The following is an 18,834-nucleotide window of genomic DNA, read 5'->3' on the forward strand; positions in this document are numbered from 1 at the left end:
TGAAGTGATTTGATTCATGCATGTCTGAGTATATGGAACTCAGTAACTCATATGTAAGCAGACTGTGCTAATTATGTTTATTTTATTTTTTTTACGCAGCATTCAATTAGTATCCTATCAAGCACTTTTTAATATCAAAGATCTTTGACAGAGGTTGAATGTTATATCTATGTGTAAAGCAGTGGAGGCTGCTGAGGGGAGGACGGCTCCTAATAATGGCTGGAATGGAGTCAATGGAATGGAATCAACGGAATGGAGTCAACCACATGGAAACCAGGTGTTTGGTGTGTTTTATACCATTCCATTAACTCCATTCCAGCCATTATTATGAGATGTACGTCCTTCAGCAGCTTCCACCGGTATAAAGAACTTCAGGCTGGCTGCCTTGCGAGTACCGCTTTCTCCTGATTCAGCTCATACCTCGAACCCAGGACCTATGCCTCGCAAACACACGTGACTGCCTTCCTGAAGAGTCTTACCCATTTGCGCCATAGATATTTGCCAGTGGAAGTGGAGACACTTTGGGCTGAATGAGTTTCACAGATACCCATCTGCTACATATGAACATGTGTAGTGAGGCTGTTACCACACTAGAGGTCATGAGAGAGAGAGCGAGAGAGAGAGAGAGAGAGAGAGAGAGAGAGAGAGAGAGAGACTACCAGAACCCACTGGATTATCCAATTGCCTACAATGAACTACAGGGCAAAATAAAAACCCTTCAACCCAAAAAGGCCTGTGGTGTTGATGGTATCCTCAATGAAATTATAAAATATACAGAAAACAAATTCCAATTGGCTATACATAAACTCTTTAACATCATCCTTAGCTCTGGCATCTTCCCCAATATTTGGAACCAAGGACTTATCATCCCAATCCACAAAAGTGGAGACAAATTTGACCTCATTAACTACCGTGGGATATGCGTCAACAGCAACCTTCGGAAAATCCTCTGCATTATCATTAACAGCAGACTCATACATTTTCTAAGTGAAAACAATGTACTGAGCAAATGTCAAATTGGCTCTTTACCAAATTATCGTACAACTTCCGGCGCCGACAAAGATGGCCGCCTCGCTTCGCGTTCCTAGGAAACTATGCAGTATTTTGCTTTTTTATGTGTTATTTCTTACATTGTTACCCCAGGTAATCTTAGGTTTTACTACATACAGTCGGGAGGAACTATTGAATATAAGAGCAACGTCAACTCACCAACATTACGACCAGGAATACGACTTTCCTGAAGTGGATCCTCTGTTTGGTCCACCACCCAGGACAATGGATCGGATCCCAGCCAGCGACCCAAAACAACGGCGCCGCAGAAGAAGGGGCAGACGGAGCGGTCTTCTGGTCAGGCTCCGTAGACGGGCACATCGCACACCGCTCCCGAGCATACTACTCGCCAATGTCCAGTCTCTTAACAACAAGGTAGACGAAACCCGAGCAAGAGTTGCCTTCCAGAGAGACATCAGAGACTGTAACGTTCTTTGTTTCACGGAAACATGGCTCTCTCGAGACACGTTATCAGAGTCGGTACAGCCACCCGGTTTCTTCACGCATCGCGCTGACAGAAACAAGCATCTCTCTGGTAAGTAGAAGGGTGGGGGTGTATGCCTTATGATTAACGAGACGTGGTGTGATCATAACAACATACAGGAACTCAAGTCATTTTGTTCACCTGACTTAGAATTCCTCAATATCAAATGCCGACTGCATTATCTACCTAGAGAATTCTCTTCGATTATAATCACAGTCGTGTATATCCCCCCCAAGCAGACACATCAACGGCTCTGAAAGAACTTCATTTGACTCTATGTAAACTGGAAACCACATATCCTGAGGCTGCATTTATTGTAGCCGGGGATTTTAACAAGGCTAATCTGAAAACAAGGCTCCCCAAATTTTATCAGCATAGCGAATGCGTGACCCGGGCTGGCAAAACCCTAGACCACTGTTATTCTAACTTCCGCGACGCATATAAGGCTCTCCCCCGCCCTCCCTTTGGAAAAACTGACCACGACTCCATTTTGTTGCTCCCAGCCTATAGACAGAAGCTAAAACAGGAAGCTCCCGCCCTCAGGTCTGTTCAACGCTGGTCCAATCAATCGGATTCCACGCTTCAAGATTGCTTCGATCATGTGGACTGTGATATGCTCCGCATTGCTGCGAACAACAACATTGACGAATACTCTGACTCGGTGTGCGAGTTCATTAACAAGTGCATCGGTGATGTCGTACCAACAGCGTCTATTAAAACATTCCCCAACCAGAAACCGTGGATTGATGGCAGCATTCGCGCAAAACTGAACGCTTGAACCACTGCTTTTAATCAGGGCAAAGTGACCGGAAACATGACTGAATATAAACAGTGTAGCTATTCCCTCCGCAAGGCAATCAAACAAGCTAAGCGTCAGTACAGAGACAAAGTGGAGTCGCAATTCAACGGCTCAGACACGAGAGGTATGTGGCAGGGTCTACAGTCAATCACGGACTACAAAAGAAAAATTTGCCTCGTCGCGGATCACAATGTCTTGCTCCCAGACAGACTAAACAACTTTTTTGCTCGCTTTGAGGACAATACAGTGCCACTAACACGCCCGCTACCAAAACCTGCGGGCTCTCCTTCACTGCAGCCAACGTGAGTAAAGCATTTAAACGTGTTAACCCTCGCAAGGCTGCAGGCCCAGACGGCATCCCCAGCCGTGTCCTCAGAGCATGCGCAGCCCAGCTGGCTGGTGTGTTTACAGACATATTCAATCAATCCTTATCCCAGTCTGTTGTCCCCACATGCTTCAAGAGGGCCACCATTGTTCCTGTTCCCAAGAAAGCTAAGGTAACTGAGCTAAATGACTACCACCCCGTAGCACTCACTTCCGTCATCATGAAGTGCTTTGAGAGACTAGTCAAGGACCATATCACCTCCACCATACCTGACACCCTAGACCCACTCCAATTTGCTTACCGACCCAATAGGTCCACAGACGACGCAATCGCCATCACACTGCACGCTGCCCTAACCCATCTGGACAAGAGGAATTGCTATGTAAGAATGCTGTTCATCGATTACAGCTCAGCATTTAACACCATAGTACCCTCCAAACTCGTCATTAAGCTAGAGACCCTGGGTCTTGACCCCGCCCTGTGCAACTGGGTCCTGGACTTGCTGACGGGCCTCCCAGGTGGTGAGGGTAGGTAACAACATCTCCACCCCGCTGATCCTCAACACTGAGTCCCCACAAGGGTGCGTTCTCAGCCCTCTTCTGTACTCCCTGTTCACCCACGACTGCGTGGCCATGCACGCATCCAACTCAATCATCAAGTTTGCAGACGACACTACAGTGGTAGGCTTGATTACCAACAACAACGAGACGGCCTACAGGGAGGAGGTGAGGGCCCTCGGAGTGTGGTGTCAGGAGAATAACCTCGCACTCAATGTCAACAAAACAAAAGAGATGATCGTGGACTTCAGGAAACAGCAGAGAGAGCAGCCCCCTCTATACATTGACGGGACAGTAGTGGAGAGGGTGGAGAGTTTTAAGTTCCTCGGCGTACACATCACGGACAAACTGAAATGGTCCACCCACACAGACAGCGTGGTGAAGAAGGCGCAGCAGCGCCTCTTCAACCTCAGGAGGCTGAAGAAATTCGGCTTGTTTCCAAAAACACTCACAAACTTTTACAGATGCACAATCGAGAGCATCCTGTCGGGCTGTATCACCACCTGGTACGGCAGCTGCTCCACCCATAACCGGAAGGCTCTCCAGAGGGTAGTGAGGTCTGCACAACGCATCACCGGGTGCAAACTACCTGCCCTCCAGGACACCTACACCACCCGATGTCACAGGAAGGCCAAAAAGATCATCAAGGACAGCAACCACCCGAGCCACTGCCTGTTCACCCCACTATCATCCAGAAGGCGAGGTCAGTACAGGTGCATCAAAGTTGTTTTCATACCCTACAATACTCATCTTATATGTATATACTGTACTCCATACCATCTATTACATCTTGCCTATGCCGTTCGGCCATCACTCATTTATGTATTTTTATGTACATATTCGTATTCATTCCTTTACACTTGTGTGTACAAGGTAGTTGTTGTGGAATTGGTAGATTACTTGTTAGATATTACTGCATGGTCGGAACTAGAAGCACAAGCATTTCGCTACACTTGCGTTAACACCTGCTAACCATGTGTATGTGACAAATAAATTTGATTTGATTTGTATTCACCCTGCGCACCCTAATTGACAAACAAACAAACCAAAACAAAGGCAAAGTCTTCTCATGCTTTGCTGATTTCCAAAAAGCCTTTGACTAAATTTCAAATGAGGGTCGGCTTTACAAATTGATGGAAAGTGGTGTTGGGGGGAAAAACATATGACATTATAAAATCCATGTACACAAACAACAAGTGTGAGGTTAAAATTGGCAAAAAACACACATTTCTATCCAAAGGGCCGTGGGGTGAGACAGGGATGCAGCTTAAGCCCCACCCTCTTTAACATATATATCAACAAATTGGCGAGGGCACTAGAACAGTCTGCATCACCCGGCCTCACCCTACTAGAATCTAAAGTCAAATGTCTACTGTTTGCTGATGATCTGGTGCTTCTGTCACCAACCAAGGAGGGCCTACAGGAGCACCTAGATCTTCTGCACAGATTCTGCCAGACCTGGTCTAGGCTACCTATATTAGAAGCAGTTGGCTTCTCAAATAATTACCTGCTAATAATCGGTATTTGACACCTCCATTAGGACCTCCATTAGGACCTCCATTAGGTCCTCTATTAGGGCCTCCATTAGGACCTCCGTTAGTCTCTATTAGGACCTCAAATTACGGCCTCTATTAGGACATCCATTAGTCTCCATTAGGACCTCTATTAGGACCTCTATTAGGATCTCCATTAGGGTCTCTATTAGGACCTCCATTAGGGGCTCTATTAGGGCCTCTATTAGGACATACATTAGGGGCTCTATTAGGGTCTCCATTAGGATCTCCATTAGGGGCTCTATTAGAACATCCATTAGGACCTCCATTAGGGCCTCCATTAGGACCTCCATTAGGGCCTCCATTAGGACCTCCATTAGGATCTCCATTAGGACCTCTATTAGGACATCCATTAGGACCTCCATTAGGGACTCTATTAGGACCTCCATTAGGAGCTCTATTAGGGCCTCTATTAGGACCTCCATTAGGACCTCCATTAGGGCCTCCATTAGGACCTCCATTAGGGCCTCCATTAGGACCTCCATTAGGGCCTCCATTAGGACCTCTATTAGGACCTCCATTAGGACCTCTATTAGGACATCCATTAGGACCTCTATTAGGACATCCATTAGGACCTCCATTAGGGCCTCCATTAGGACCTCCATTAGGGCCTCCATTAGGACCTCCATTAGGATCTCCATTAGGACCTCTATTAGGACATCCATTAGGATCTCCATTAGGACCTCTATTAGGACATCCATTAGGACCTCCATTAGGACCTCCATTAGGGCCTCCATTAGGACCTCCATTAGGACCTCCATTATGGCCTCCATTAGGGCCTCCATTAGGACCTCCATTATGGCCTCTATTAGGACATCCATTAGGACCTCCATTAGGACCTCCATTAGGGCCTCCATTAGGGCCTCCATTAGGACCTCCATTAGGGCCTCTATTAGGGCCTCCATTAGGACCTCCATTAGGACCTCCATTAGGATCTCCAGTAGGGTCTCTATTAGGATCTCCATTAGGATCTCTATTCGGACATCCATTAGGACCTCCATTAGGGCCTCCACTAGGGCCTCTATTAGAGCAAGGCAAGAGTGCATGAAACTGTAGTATAGAATGGCATTTGATTTCACACTGGAAGCAAACAGGGTAAGCAACAACAACAAAAAGTATTAAAGTGTTTTGTTTTCCATTGGCTCATTTTCACAGTGGTTTCAGAGTCCCACAATGTGAGCTACTCCACTTTGATTTGTGTAATCTCTTCCCAGTTGTGTTCTGTGGGTGTCACTGAGTAGACTGATACCCCACTTCATTGATCCACAATCCATAGTTAAGTCTGTATAGTGAAATATAAGTGTTCCCACAATGCAATTTTGAAGTCTAATACACCCACAGTGCGATTTCAACTCATTTGTACTTTTTTTTTTGTCAAATTAACTAATTATTGTCTTTTGTGGAATTTATCTAACAACATTCCAACCTTGTTTACCATGATCTAGTCCATATACGACCACTGTTTGGACCCATTTCCGGCATTTTCAATGGGGGGACTTTTATTTCGAAGGCGATCCGCACATTCCACTATTGTTGCTAATCCTTATTGTGGCTAGCTTCACATAGGTCGATTTACCTATGTTTAAAATAATAGGCTGTAGCGACTGGAATCTCGCAGATGGCGATTGACCAAGGAAACTACAGCAGTAAGGAACGGCTATTGCTCACATCACCTTCTGTTCTACACTGTATTCTACACTCCATTCTACACTGTATTCTACACTGTATTCTACACTCCATTCTACACTGTATTCTACACTCAATTCTACACTGTATTCTACACTGTATTCTACACTCCATTCTACACTGTATTCTACACTCTATTCTACACTGTATTCTACACTCCATTCTACACTGTATTCTACACTCCATTCTACACTGTATTCTACACTCCATTCTACACTGTATTCTACACTGTATTCTACACTCCATTCTACACTGTATTCTACACTCCATTCTACACTGTATTCTACACTCCATTCTACACTGTATTCTACACTCCATTCTACACTGTATTCTACACTCTATTCTACACTGTATTCTACACTCCATTCTACACTGTATTCTACACTGTATTCTACACTCCATTCTACACTGTATTCTACACTCCATTCTACACTGTATTCTACACTGTATTCTACACTCCATTCTACACTGTATTCTACACTCCATTCTACACTGTATTCTACACTCCATTCTACACTGTATTATACACTCCATTCTACACTGTATTCTACACTGTATTATACACTCCATTCTACACTGTATATCAATTTCACTGAGCCTTATGCATTCTGTAAAAATAATAGTTTTCTGTCAAGTAGGGCAGAGTTGTTCCACCTCAAAAAGCACAAGACATCCATCATCATAGATTGTTCTGAAATCGTTTCTGATGTTAGAAACAGATAAGATTAGCATTCTTGCAATATAATTGTTTTGAAATATAATTTGATCTTTGACAATCTTAGCTAATTGATTGCATCCAAATTGGACATTTTCATTTATAGGATTCATATAATATTCAATATATATAGTACTTAACATCTGACATCCAAACTTTTTTTTTCCAACAATGAGTTACAAACGAGGAATCATAATAAATGGTCAGTCGTCATGGCTTGATGAAATGCCATGGAACGACCCGTTCACTGCAAGCTTCTGTTAAAGAGCACGTTGTCTTTTAAGAAAGCGGAGACGTTGCCAGACAGTTTGCTTTACAGGTCAGCTGTTTAGGCAGTGCGCCGATTGCTTTGAATTTGATGTTGTCATTTGAACTCGGCTTTGTAAGCCTCGCCTGGCTAGCTGGTTTATTCACTAGTTGCTTTCACATTGCTGTCGGTGTAACAGTGTAGGTTCACGCGCACCACCGCTAACTAACTAGCCATTTCACATCGGCATAAGCGGCACATCCAATAAGGGATGGATTGAAATTTACATTATGGGTACCTAGACATGTTCTCTGCTATCCACTTTATGTTTTAATTACTATGTTGCTTATAGGGGAGAGTCACTTGTTTTTTTTTTTATCAAGTGTTCTGGGAGGGTTTAGGTAAAATATTTTTTTTTTTCTGAAGGGAGGGCCATCCACTCCCTAAGCTAGAGGAAGATAAACTTCCCCTAAAGTAAATTGAATTAAATTTGGCAAAATTAGCTATATAATTACTCGTGCCTATAAATAAATAAATCAAATTATTCTAAATACTACACCAGAGAACATAATTTGACCACAGAGGCCCATTAGCTACTTTTTAATAAATGAGCGGTGGAATGCGGGAGGCACATTTCATTTGTACGACTGAGTAGGTATCTCCCCTTTCCCGAAGAAGAAGTTCAACTTCTTCTTCGGGATCAGTGTCCCTTCCACGGGACGATTGAGCTAACGTAGGCTAATGCGATTAGCATGAGGTTATAAGTAACAAGAAAATTTCCCAGGACAAACGTTGATTAATGTGCACTGTCCCTGTAAAAATAAAATAAACTCGAAACTCAAACTCAAACATAGACATATCTGATATTGGCAGAAAGCTTAAATTCTTGTTAATCTAACTGCATTGTCCAATTTACATTAGATATTACAGTGAAATAATACCATGCTATTGTTTGAGGAGAATGCACAATTTTGAACATAAAAAGTTATTAATAAACAAATTAGGCATATTTGGGCAGTCTTGGTACAACATTTTGAACAGAAATGCAATGGTTGATCCCTAACAGCAGACGTCTGAGATTACGTTCTCTCCTGTTCCGTCTGTGCATGGGCAAAGAGCCCTTGCCAACTACCTACCGGTAAGCTCGAGCCTTTACCTACACCACACAGACCATGGTCTCACATCGCCATGGATTTCCTCACGGATCTGCCGGACTCTTCGGGCTTCGCGACTATTTTAGTTGTAGTGGACCAGTTCTCCAAGCTGTGCCGACTAATCCCCCTTCCGCATCTACCTAATGCTATGGAAATGGCCAAGTGCATGTTCCAACAGGTGTTTCGTCTGTATGGGATCCCAGAAGACATTGTTTCGGATTTGGGACCCTAGTTCGTCTCCAGGGTGTGGCAAGCCTTCTACGACCGACTGGGGGTCTCCATCAGCCTATCCTCTGGAAACCATCAAACTGAATGTCTGAATCAGGATATAGGGAAGTACCTTCACCAACACTGCACCCACCAACCACACGAGTGGAGTCGCTTTCTAGCCTGGGCCGACTACGCACAGAACTCCCTGGTGCATTCCTCACCACATCTCACTCCTTTTCAGTGTGTTCCCATGGGAGACAGGGCCCGGAACTGTGCCTGCCGTCGGAGTGGTTTTGACGGAGCGAGCAGGTTTGAGTGACCGCACATCGGCACCGCCATCAAGCTTCCCTCTCCCAGAAACAGTTTGCTGACCTACTCCACTCTTCCACCCTGGTCAATGTGTGTGGCTCTCTACCCGGGACATCCGGCTTCGTGACCCCTGCAAAAGGTTCAGTTTCTGATTCATTGGTCCCTTCAAAATAACACACCGCATCAATCCTGTCACCAACCCTCTCCAGTTGCCCTGCCATTACCGGATCTCCTCATCCTTCCATGTGTCCCTCCTCTCAAGCCTGTGAGGTACAGCCCTCTCCATTCTCCTGTGCGCAACCCCCCCCCCCCTCCCCCTGTTTTGACGTTGGCGTGGCACCGGCTTATTCCATTCGAGCCCTCCTTGACTCAAAGTGCCTAGGTGGTCGCATCCACTACCTGGTAGATTGGGAGGGGTACGGGCCCGAAGGATGGTCCTGGGTTCACGTTCAGGACATCCTCGACCCAGCCATGATCAAGGCTTTCCACCATAACCGTCCTGACCGCCCAGTTCCACACCCCCGGGGAAGGCCCCCTGCTCAGCTTCTTAGGCCATCAAGAGCCACCTGTGGAGGGGGGGTACTATAACGTCTGCGTTCAACTCACACTCCCAAACACTTAGATCCCGGGAACACAGCCCACTTCCCAGCTCACTCTCCAGATCCCAGTCACCAGAATTCTAATCACCTGTTCACACACCTGCATGTCATCATCACACACTATTTAGTTCAGTTCTTTGCACCCCATCACTGTGAGGTATTGTTTGTTTTTTTCCCGTCCATGATAGTTTTTGCCTGCCTCACTTACAACGCCTTTTTGCCTATTCCCTGCCTGTACTGTTGCCATATTTGACCTACCTTCTATGACCTTTTGCCTGCCCCTGGACCCAGCGACCTGCCTCCTCCTATGGTCCCTTTCATTAAACACCTGCTGCGCTCTGTCTCCCTCGTGTTCATTACATTAGGTGTAACGACCCACATACTGAACATTTTAATACTCGTGAGTGAGAGGTCAGGGACGAGAGGTCAGGGACGAGAGGTCAGGGAATAAGGATTATTGAAGATGACTGGTCCTTGATCAGGTCAATGAGACAACTTGTTCTCGCCTGTGTTTTTGTGGTACCTTCATAAGGGGAAAAAAAGCCTGCAGGAGAGAAAGCGGATTGAAAATGTATGCGATGGACAACGTCACACTGAAAACATTTTGTTCAGCTGGTCGATGGTGGGCACTGTTGACATATTTAAGGAGGCTTTGAAAAACCAAGATTAAAGAGTGGCAGGAAGCAAATTGTCAAATTTGGTATTTTATTAGGATGCCCATTAGCTGTTGCAAAAGCTGCAGCTACTCTATCTGGGGTCTACATAACAGAACATTAATAGATAAGAACAGCTCAAGGATGGAACTACATACATTTAAAAACGGAACACAGAGCCTACATATCTATTCTACCACGCCCAGAAATCGACTGCTTTTATTCTCTGTTCCCAACTCACTAGACGACCAGTTCTTATAGCCTTTAGCCGTACCCTTATTCTACTCCTCCTCTGGTGATGTAGAGGTTAACCCAGGCCCTGTAGCCCCCAGCACCACACCTATTCCCCAGGCGCTCTCATTTGTTGACTTCTGTAACTGCATGTTAACATCAGAAGCCTTCCTAAGTTTGTTTTATTCACTGCTTTAGCACACTCCGCCAACCCTGATGTCCTAGCCGTGTCTGAATCTTGACTTAGGAAGGCCACCAAAAATTCTGAAATTTCCATCCCCAACTATAACATTTTCTGACAAGATAGAACTGCCAAAGGGGGCGGAATTAGCCTGCAGAGTTCTGTCATACTATCCAGGTCTATGCCCAAACAATTCGAGCTTCTAATTTTAAAAATTCACCTTTCCAGAAATAAGTCTCTCACCGTTGCCTCTTGTTATAGACCCCCTCAGCCCCCAGCTGTGCCCTGGACACCATATGTGAATTAATTGCCCCCCCATCTATCTTCAGACTTCATATTGTTAGGTGACCTAAAGTGGGATATGCTTAACACCCTGGCTGTCCTATAATCTCTGCTAGATGCCCTCAATCTCACACAAATTATCAAGGAATTTAACAGGTACAACCCTAAATCCGTAAACACGAGCACCCTCATAGATATCATCCTGACCAACTTGCCCTCTAAATACACCTCTGCTGTCTTCAACAAGGATCTCAGCGATCACTGCCTTATTGCCTGCATCTGTAATGGGTCCGCGGTCAAACGACCACGCCCTCATCACTGTCAAATGCTCCCTAAAACACTTCAGCGAGCAGGCCTTTCTAATCGACCTGGCCCGGGTATCTTGGAAGGATATTGACCTCATCCCGTCAGTAGAGGATGCCTGGTTGTTCTTTAAAAGTGCTTTCCTCACCATCTTAAATAAACATGCCCCATTCAAAAAATGTAGAACTAAGAACAGATATAGCCCGTGGTTCACCCCAGACTTGGATGCCCTTGACCAGCAAAAAAACATCATGAGGCGTACTGCATTAGCATCGAATATCCCCGGCGATATGCAACTTTTCAGGGAAGTCAGGAACCAGTATACACAGTCAGTTAGGGAGGCTAAGGCTAGCTTCTTTAAACAGAAATGTGCATCCTGTAGCACTAATTCCAAAATATTTTGGATACTGTAAAGTCCATGGAGAATAAGAGCACCTCCTCCCAGCTGCCCACTGCACTGAGCCTAGGAAACACTGCCACCACCGATAAATTTACGATAATCGATCATTTCAATAAGCATTTTTCTATGGCTGGCCATGCTTTCCACCTGGCTACACCTACCCCGGCCACCAGCTCTGCACCCCCCGCAGCAACTTGCCCAAGCCCCCCCCCCCCCCGATCTGAAAGAGCAGCAAAATCTGGATCCCTTCAAATCAGCAGGGCTAGACAATCTGGACCCTCTCTTTCTAAAATGATCAGCCGAAATTGTTGCAACCCCAATTACTAGCCTGTTCAACCTCTCTTTCGAATCGTTTGAGATCCACAAAGATTGGAAAGCTGCCGCGGTCATCCCCCTCTTCAAAGGGGGAGACACTCTAGACCCAAACTGTTATAGACCTATATCCATCCTGTCCTGCCTTTTTCAAATCTTCGCAAGCCAAGTTAACAAACAGATCACCGACCATTTCGAATCCCACCGTACCTTCTCCACAATGCAATCTGGTTTCCGAGCTGTCATGGGTGCACCTCAGCCACGCTCAAGGTCCTAAACGATACCATAACCGCCATCGATAAAAGACAGTACTGTGCAGCCGTCTTCATCGACCTGGCCAAGGCTTTCGACTCTGTCAATCACCACATTCTTATCGGCAGACTCAACAGCCTTGGTTTCTCACCTCGCCTGGTTCACCAACTACTTCTCAGAGTTCAGTGTGTCAAATCGGAGGGCCTGTTGTCCAGACCTCTGGCAGTCTCTATGGGGGTGCCACAGGGTTCAATTCTCAGGCCAACTCTTTTCTCTGTATATATCAATGATGTCGCTCTTGCTGCTGGTGATTCTCTGATCCACCTCTACGCAGACAACACCATTCTGTATACATCTGGCCCTTCTTTGGACGCTGTGCTAACTAACCTCCAAATGAGTTTCAATGCCATACAACACGCCTTCCGTGGCCTCCAACTGCTCTTAAATGCAACTAAAATGAAATGCATGGTCTTCAACCGATCGCTGCCCGCACCCGCCCGCCCGCCCGACTAGCATCACTACTCTGGACTGTTCTGACTTAGAATATGTGGACAACTACAAATACCTAGGTGTCTGGTTAGACTGTAAACTCTCCTTCCTGACTCACATTAAGCATCTCCAATTCAAAATTAAATCTAGAATCGGCTTCCTATTTCGCAACAAGCTTCCTTCACTCATGCTACCAAACATACCCTCATAAAACTGACTATCCTACCAATCCTTGATTTCGGCGATGTCATTTACAAAATAGCCTCCAACACTCTACTAAGCAAATTGGATGTAGTCTATCACAGTGCCATCCGTTTTGTCACCAAAGCCCCATATACTACCCACCACTGCGACCTGTATGCTATCGTTGGCTGGCCCTCGCTACATATTCTTCGCCAAACCCACTGGCTCCAGGTCATCTATAAGTCTTTGCTAGGTAAAGCCCCACCTTATCTCAGCTCACTGGTCACCATAGCAACACCCACCCGTAGCACACGCTCCAGCAGGTATATTTCTCTGGTCATCTCCAAAGCCAACACCTCTTTTGGCCGCCTTTCCTTCCAGTTCTCTGCTGCCAATGACTGGAACGAATTGCAAAAATCACTGAAGCTGGAGACTTATATTTCCCTCTCTAACTTTAAGCATCAGCTGTCAGAGCAGCTCACAGATCACTGTACCTGTACACAGCCCATCTGTAAATAGCTCATCCAACTACCTCATCCCCGTATTGTTTTTTTTCTCTTTTGCACCCCAGTATCTCTACTTGCACATCATCTGCACATCTATCACTCCAGTGTTAATGCTAAATTGTAATCATTTTGCCTCTATGGCCTATTTATTGCCTTACCTCCCTAATCTTACTACATTTGCACACACTGTACATAGATTTTTCTATTGTGTTATTGATTGTACGTTTGTTTATCCCATGTGTAACTCTGTTGTTTTTTTGTCACACTGCCTTGCTTTATCTTGGCCAAGTCGCAGTTGTAAATGAGAACTTGTTCTCAACTGGCCCACCTGGTTAAATAAACTTGTACACAGCTCACTTACCCCACCAGACATGCCACCAGGGGTCTTTTCACAGTCCTCAAATTCAAGAAAGCTTACAGTACTATATAGAGCCATTTTTTCATGGAACTCACTTCCATCTTATATTGTTAAAATGAACAGCAAACCTGTTTTCAAAAATATATATAAAGCAACACCTCATGGCACAATGCCTCTCCCCTATTTGACCTAGATATTTTGTATGTATGTATTGCTCATAGCCTGTGGCAAAAATGAGAGGACATCAACAACCGGTATAGGCCAATTCAAAAAGTTCTTTATTATAAAACAAAACTATTAATTCTAAACAAAGAAAAAGGAATGAGGTGTGGAAATGTCATAATGTAGGGTGCATGGATGAGTGAATATGTGTGTAAACATGACTGAGTGGAAACTAAATAAACCAACAAAGGAACTACCAAAACAGGATCATACCTGGAGGAGAGGGAGAGCAAGCCAAGCAAAAGAGGTTAGTGGAGCAGTTTGTTAAATACCCTGAGCCCAGGTGGCTCCAATCACTAACGACCCTCCTCTGCCTGCAGGAGGAACCGCCCCTGCACTGCAGAGGAGGAGCCGTTACAATATATATATATATATATATATTTTGTATGTATGTATTGATATATCAATACATACATACAAAATATCTAGGTCAAATAGGGGAGAGGCATTGTGCCATGAGGTGTTGCTTTATATATATTTTTGAAATCAGGTTTGCTGTTCATTTTAACAATATAAGATGGAAGTGAGTTCCATGAAAAAATGGCTCTATATAATACTGTAAGCTTTCTTGAATTTGAGGACTGTGAAAAGGCCCCTGGTGGCATGTCTGGTGGGGTAAGTGAGCTGTGTATAAGTTGACTATGCAAACAATTTAGAATGTTAAAAACATTCCTGTTTCTTAAAAAAAGACGTGATGCAGTCAGTCTCTCCTCAACTCTTAGCCAAGAGAGACTGGCATGCATAGTATTTATATTAGTCCTCTGATTTACAATGAAGAAAATGTGCCACTCTGTTCTGGGCCAGCTGCAGCTTAACTAGGTATTTCTTAGCAGCACTTGACCACATGGCTGGACAATAATCAAGATAAGACAAAAGTAGAGCCTGCAGAACTTGCTTTGTCAAGGTAGCAGAACATCACTTTATCACAGACAGACCTCTCCCCATCTTTACAACCATTGAATCTATATGTTTTGACCATGACAGTTTACAATCTAAGGTAACACCAAGTCATTTAGTCTCCTCAACTTGTTCAACAGCCACACTATTCATTACCAGATTCAGCTGAGGTCTAGAACTTAGGGAATGATTAGGTACCAAATACAATCCTCTTAGTTTTACAGATGTTCAGTGCAAGTTTATTACTGGCCACCCATTTCAAAACTGACTGCAACTCTTTGTTAAGGGTTTCAGTGGACTTCATTAGCTGTGGTTGCTGATGAGTATATGGTTGAATCATCAGCATACATGGACACGCATGCTTTGTTTAATGCCAGTGGCAGGTCATTTGACAGTGACGTCAATACTCCTCGAGTTGTCACCCCCACAGGACACAGGTCTTGAGTTGCTCTGGCTCTCTGGCAAATTGGCCTCCAGTGTCCAAACCTTTGATACAATGTTTTAACCAAATGTTTAAAGGCGTTCAGAACAGAGCGAGAGTGAAAGAGAGAGAGCAGAGTTGGAAGAGGAAGAGAGACACTCGTTCTCCTTTTTTCTGGTTCATTAACAGTCAATGAACTAAGCAGACCAGACCTAGCTGCTAATGCATTGCTGCCTATGGGAGAGCCACCCCTTAAGCAGACCGGAACTGTGACCATTTTTTCCCAATGATACATGGCCTGAGTGGCGCATCTTCATTTATCCAACATCTTTGTAGAGAGTATTGCTTTCTGGCCTGCAGCTTAGAGCTCAAACTGACCCCACGACCTCAAATCAAGCTACAGCTTGGCCCTGATTACAACACTGCTTAAAGCAACACACACACACACACACGAACCCCCCACGATTGCTTACTCTTTAACTGGGCAGAGAGCACAGTCCAACAACCTGACCCAAACACTCTTTCTTCTAAACCTAGCTACCCCTCCACCGTGTTAGATGAGTTATTATTCCAAGAAAAGAAGCAGGGAACGTGAGGTCAAAGGTGAGAACGAGCAGACGAAGCCCTGAGCTCTAGGGTGATAATACTCCACTGTGATTGGTCAGGATCAGGGTTAGCAGGTCATAGAAGGTATAAACAATAGTGATGGGGAAAATAATCGACACAGTTACACATCACAATATTATTTTGGATGATTTTTGGACGATATTTTACTTCAATTTGTAAACAATTAAAAACAAATAAAAAAATTTTTTTTTTTTTTTGCTAGGTAGTGTTAGCTAGTGCTAGTCGGCTGTACCAGCGCCAAAATGCCAGTATTTTTCATCCTATAGCTTGTTCTCCAATAAAAGTCAATTCAGAACTTTTATTTCCATGACTGATCAAAACAAATGTTCTCAAGCTCTCTCTCTTGTTTCTCTGCAGCAGACATATAGTGAGCAATATGTTTGGAACATCAAATCGCAATAAAATCACAGTATCGAATCGCAATACATACACACTGAGCAAAAATATAAAACGCAACGTGTGAAGTATTGGTCCCATGAGCTGAAATACAAGATCCCAGAAATGTTCTATATGCACAAAAGGTTATTTCTCTAAAATGTTGTGCACAAATTTGTTTACATCCTTGTTAGTGAGCGTTTCTCCTTTGCCAAGATGATCCATCCACCTGACAGGAGTGGCATATCAAGAAGCTTATTAAAAGGCATGATCATTACACAGGTGCACCTTGTCAAATGAAATCGTATTGGTCACGTACACGTGATTAGCAGATGTTATTGCGAGTGTAGCGAAATACTTGTGCTTCTGGTTCCGACAGTGCAGCCATATCTAACATGTAATCTAACAATTCCACAACAACTACCTAATACACACTAATCTAAGTAAAGGAATGGAATAAGAATATATACATATAAATATATGGATGAGCAATGACAGAGCGACATAGGCTAAGATGCAATAGATGGTATAAAATACAGTATATACATATGAGATGGGTGATGCAAGATATGTAAACATTATTAAAGTGGCATTATTAAAATGACTAGTGATCCATTTATTAAATGTGCTGGGGACAATAAAAGGCCACTCTAAAATATGTCGTTTTGTAACACAACACAATGCCACAGATGTCTCAGACAGACTCTGTGATGAAAGGAGTCATCGTCATTGGATACGGCCTCTTTGTCCCGGCAGCGTTCCTAACTTGTTAATGACGACAAGACCTTTACACAGCATCTAGGGATGATTTCAGAAGAAACATAAACCAATGTTATATTTACGTAAATTATATTAATTAGTTACATACAGTAATAAGCACAATATTTACTAGTTTTTGTGCCCAATTTAAAATAAAAAAAATCTGTAGCTTTCTCCCTGTTCATCCCAGGCATCTGCAGAGGTTTTGGGGAGCATCAGGAGACTTCTGGCAGAACCAGTGGAGGTTCATAGGTGGGAGGGACATCAGACAGCCTTGTTCTATAAATGGTAAGAGACAATAGAGAAACAAAGAGATCTTCTGTTGAATCTGACAATTAATCTGGGATGGTTGTACAGTCGTCTCAAATAAAACTGTGAAGGACCTCGGCGTTACTCTGGACCCTGATCTCTCTTTTGATGAACATATCAAGACTGTTTCAAGGACAGCTTTTTTTTCCATTTACGTAACATTGCAAAAATCTGAAATTTTCTGTCCAAAAAGAATGCAGAATAATGTATCCATGCTTTTGCTATTTCTAGGTTAGACTACTGCAATGCTCTACTTTCCGGCTACCCGAATAAAGCACTAAATAAACTTCAGTTAGTGCTAAACACTGCTGCTAGAATCTTGACTAGAGCCCAAAACATTGATCATATTACTCCAGTGCTAGCCTCCCTACACTGGCTTCCTGTTAAGGCAATGGCTGATTTCAAGGTTTTACTGCTAACCTACAAAGCATTACATGGGCTTGCTCCTACTTATCTTTCTGATTTGGTCCTGCCGTACATACCTACACATACGCTACGGTTAGAAGACGCAGGCCTCCTAATTGTCCCTAGAATTTCTAAGCAAACAGCTGGAGGCAGGGCTTTCTCCTATAGAGCTCCATTTTCATGGAATGGTCTGCCTACCCATGTGAGAGACGCAGACTCGGTCTCAACCTTTAAGTCTTTATTGAAGACTCATTTCTTCAGTAGGTCCTATGATTGAGTGTAGTGTGGCCCAGGAGTGTGAAGGTGAACGGAAAGGCACTGGAGCAACGAACAGCCCTTGCTCTCTGCCTGGCCGCTTCCCCTCTCTCCACTGGGATTCTCTGCCTCTAACCCTATTACAGGGGCTGAGTCACTGGCTTACTGGTGCTCTTCATGCCGTCCCTAGGAGGGGTGCGTCACTTGAGTGGGTTGAGTCACTGACGTGGTCTTCCTGTCTGGGTTGGTGCCCCCCCGTGGGTTGTGCCATGGTGGAGATCTTTGTGGGCTATACTCGGCCTTGTCTCAGGATGGTAAGTTGGTGGTTGAAGATATCCCTCTAGTGGTGTGGGGGCTGTGCTTTGGCAAAGTGAGTGGGGTTATATCCTGCCTGTTTGACACTGTCCGGGGGTATCATCGGATGGGGCCACAGTGTCTCCTGACCCCTCCTGTCTCAGCCGCCAGTATTTATGCTGCAGTAGTTTATGTGTCGGGGGGCTAGGGTCAGTCTGTTATATCTGGAGTATTTCTCCAGTCTTATCCGGTGTCCTGTGTGAATTTAAGTATGCTCTTTCTTTCTTTCTTTCTCTCTCTCGGAGGACCTGAGCCCTAGGACCATGCCTCAGGACTACCTGGCATGATGACCCCTTGTTGTCCCCAGTCCACCTGGCCGTGCTGCTGCTCCAGTTTCAACTGTTCTGCCTGCGGCTATGGAACCCTGACCTG

This window comes from Salmo trutta, chromosome 19 (assembly GCF_901001165.1).
Source record: "Salmo trutta chromosome 19, fSalTru1.1, whole genome shotgun sequence".
Taxonomy (NCBI): domain Eukaryota; kingdom Metazoa; phylum Chordata; class Actinopteri; order Salmoniformes; family Salmonidae; genus Salmo; species Salmo trutta.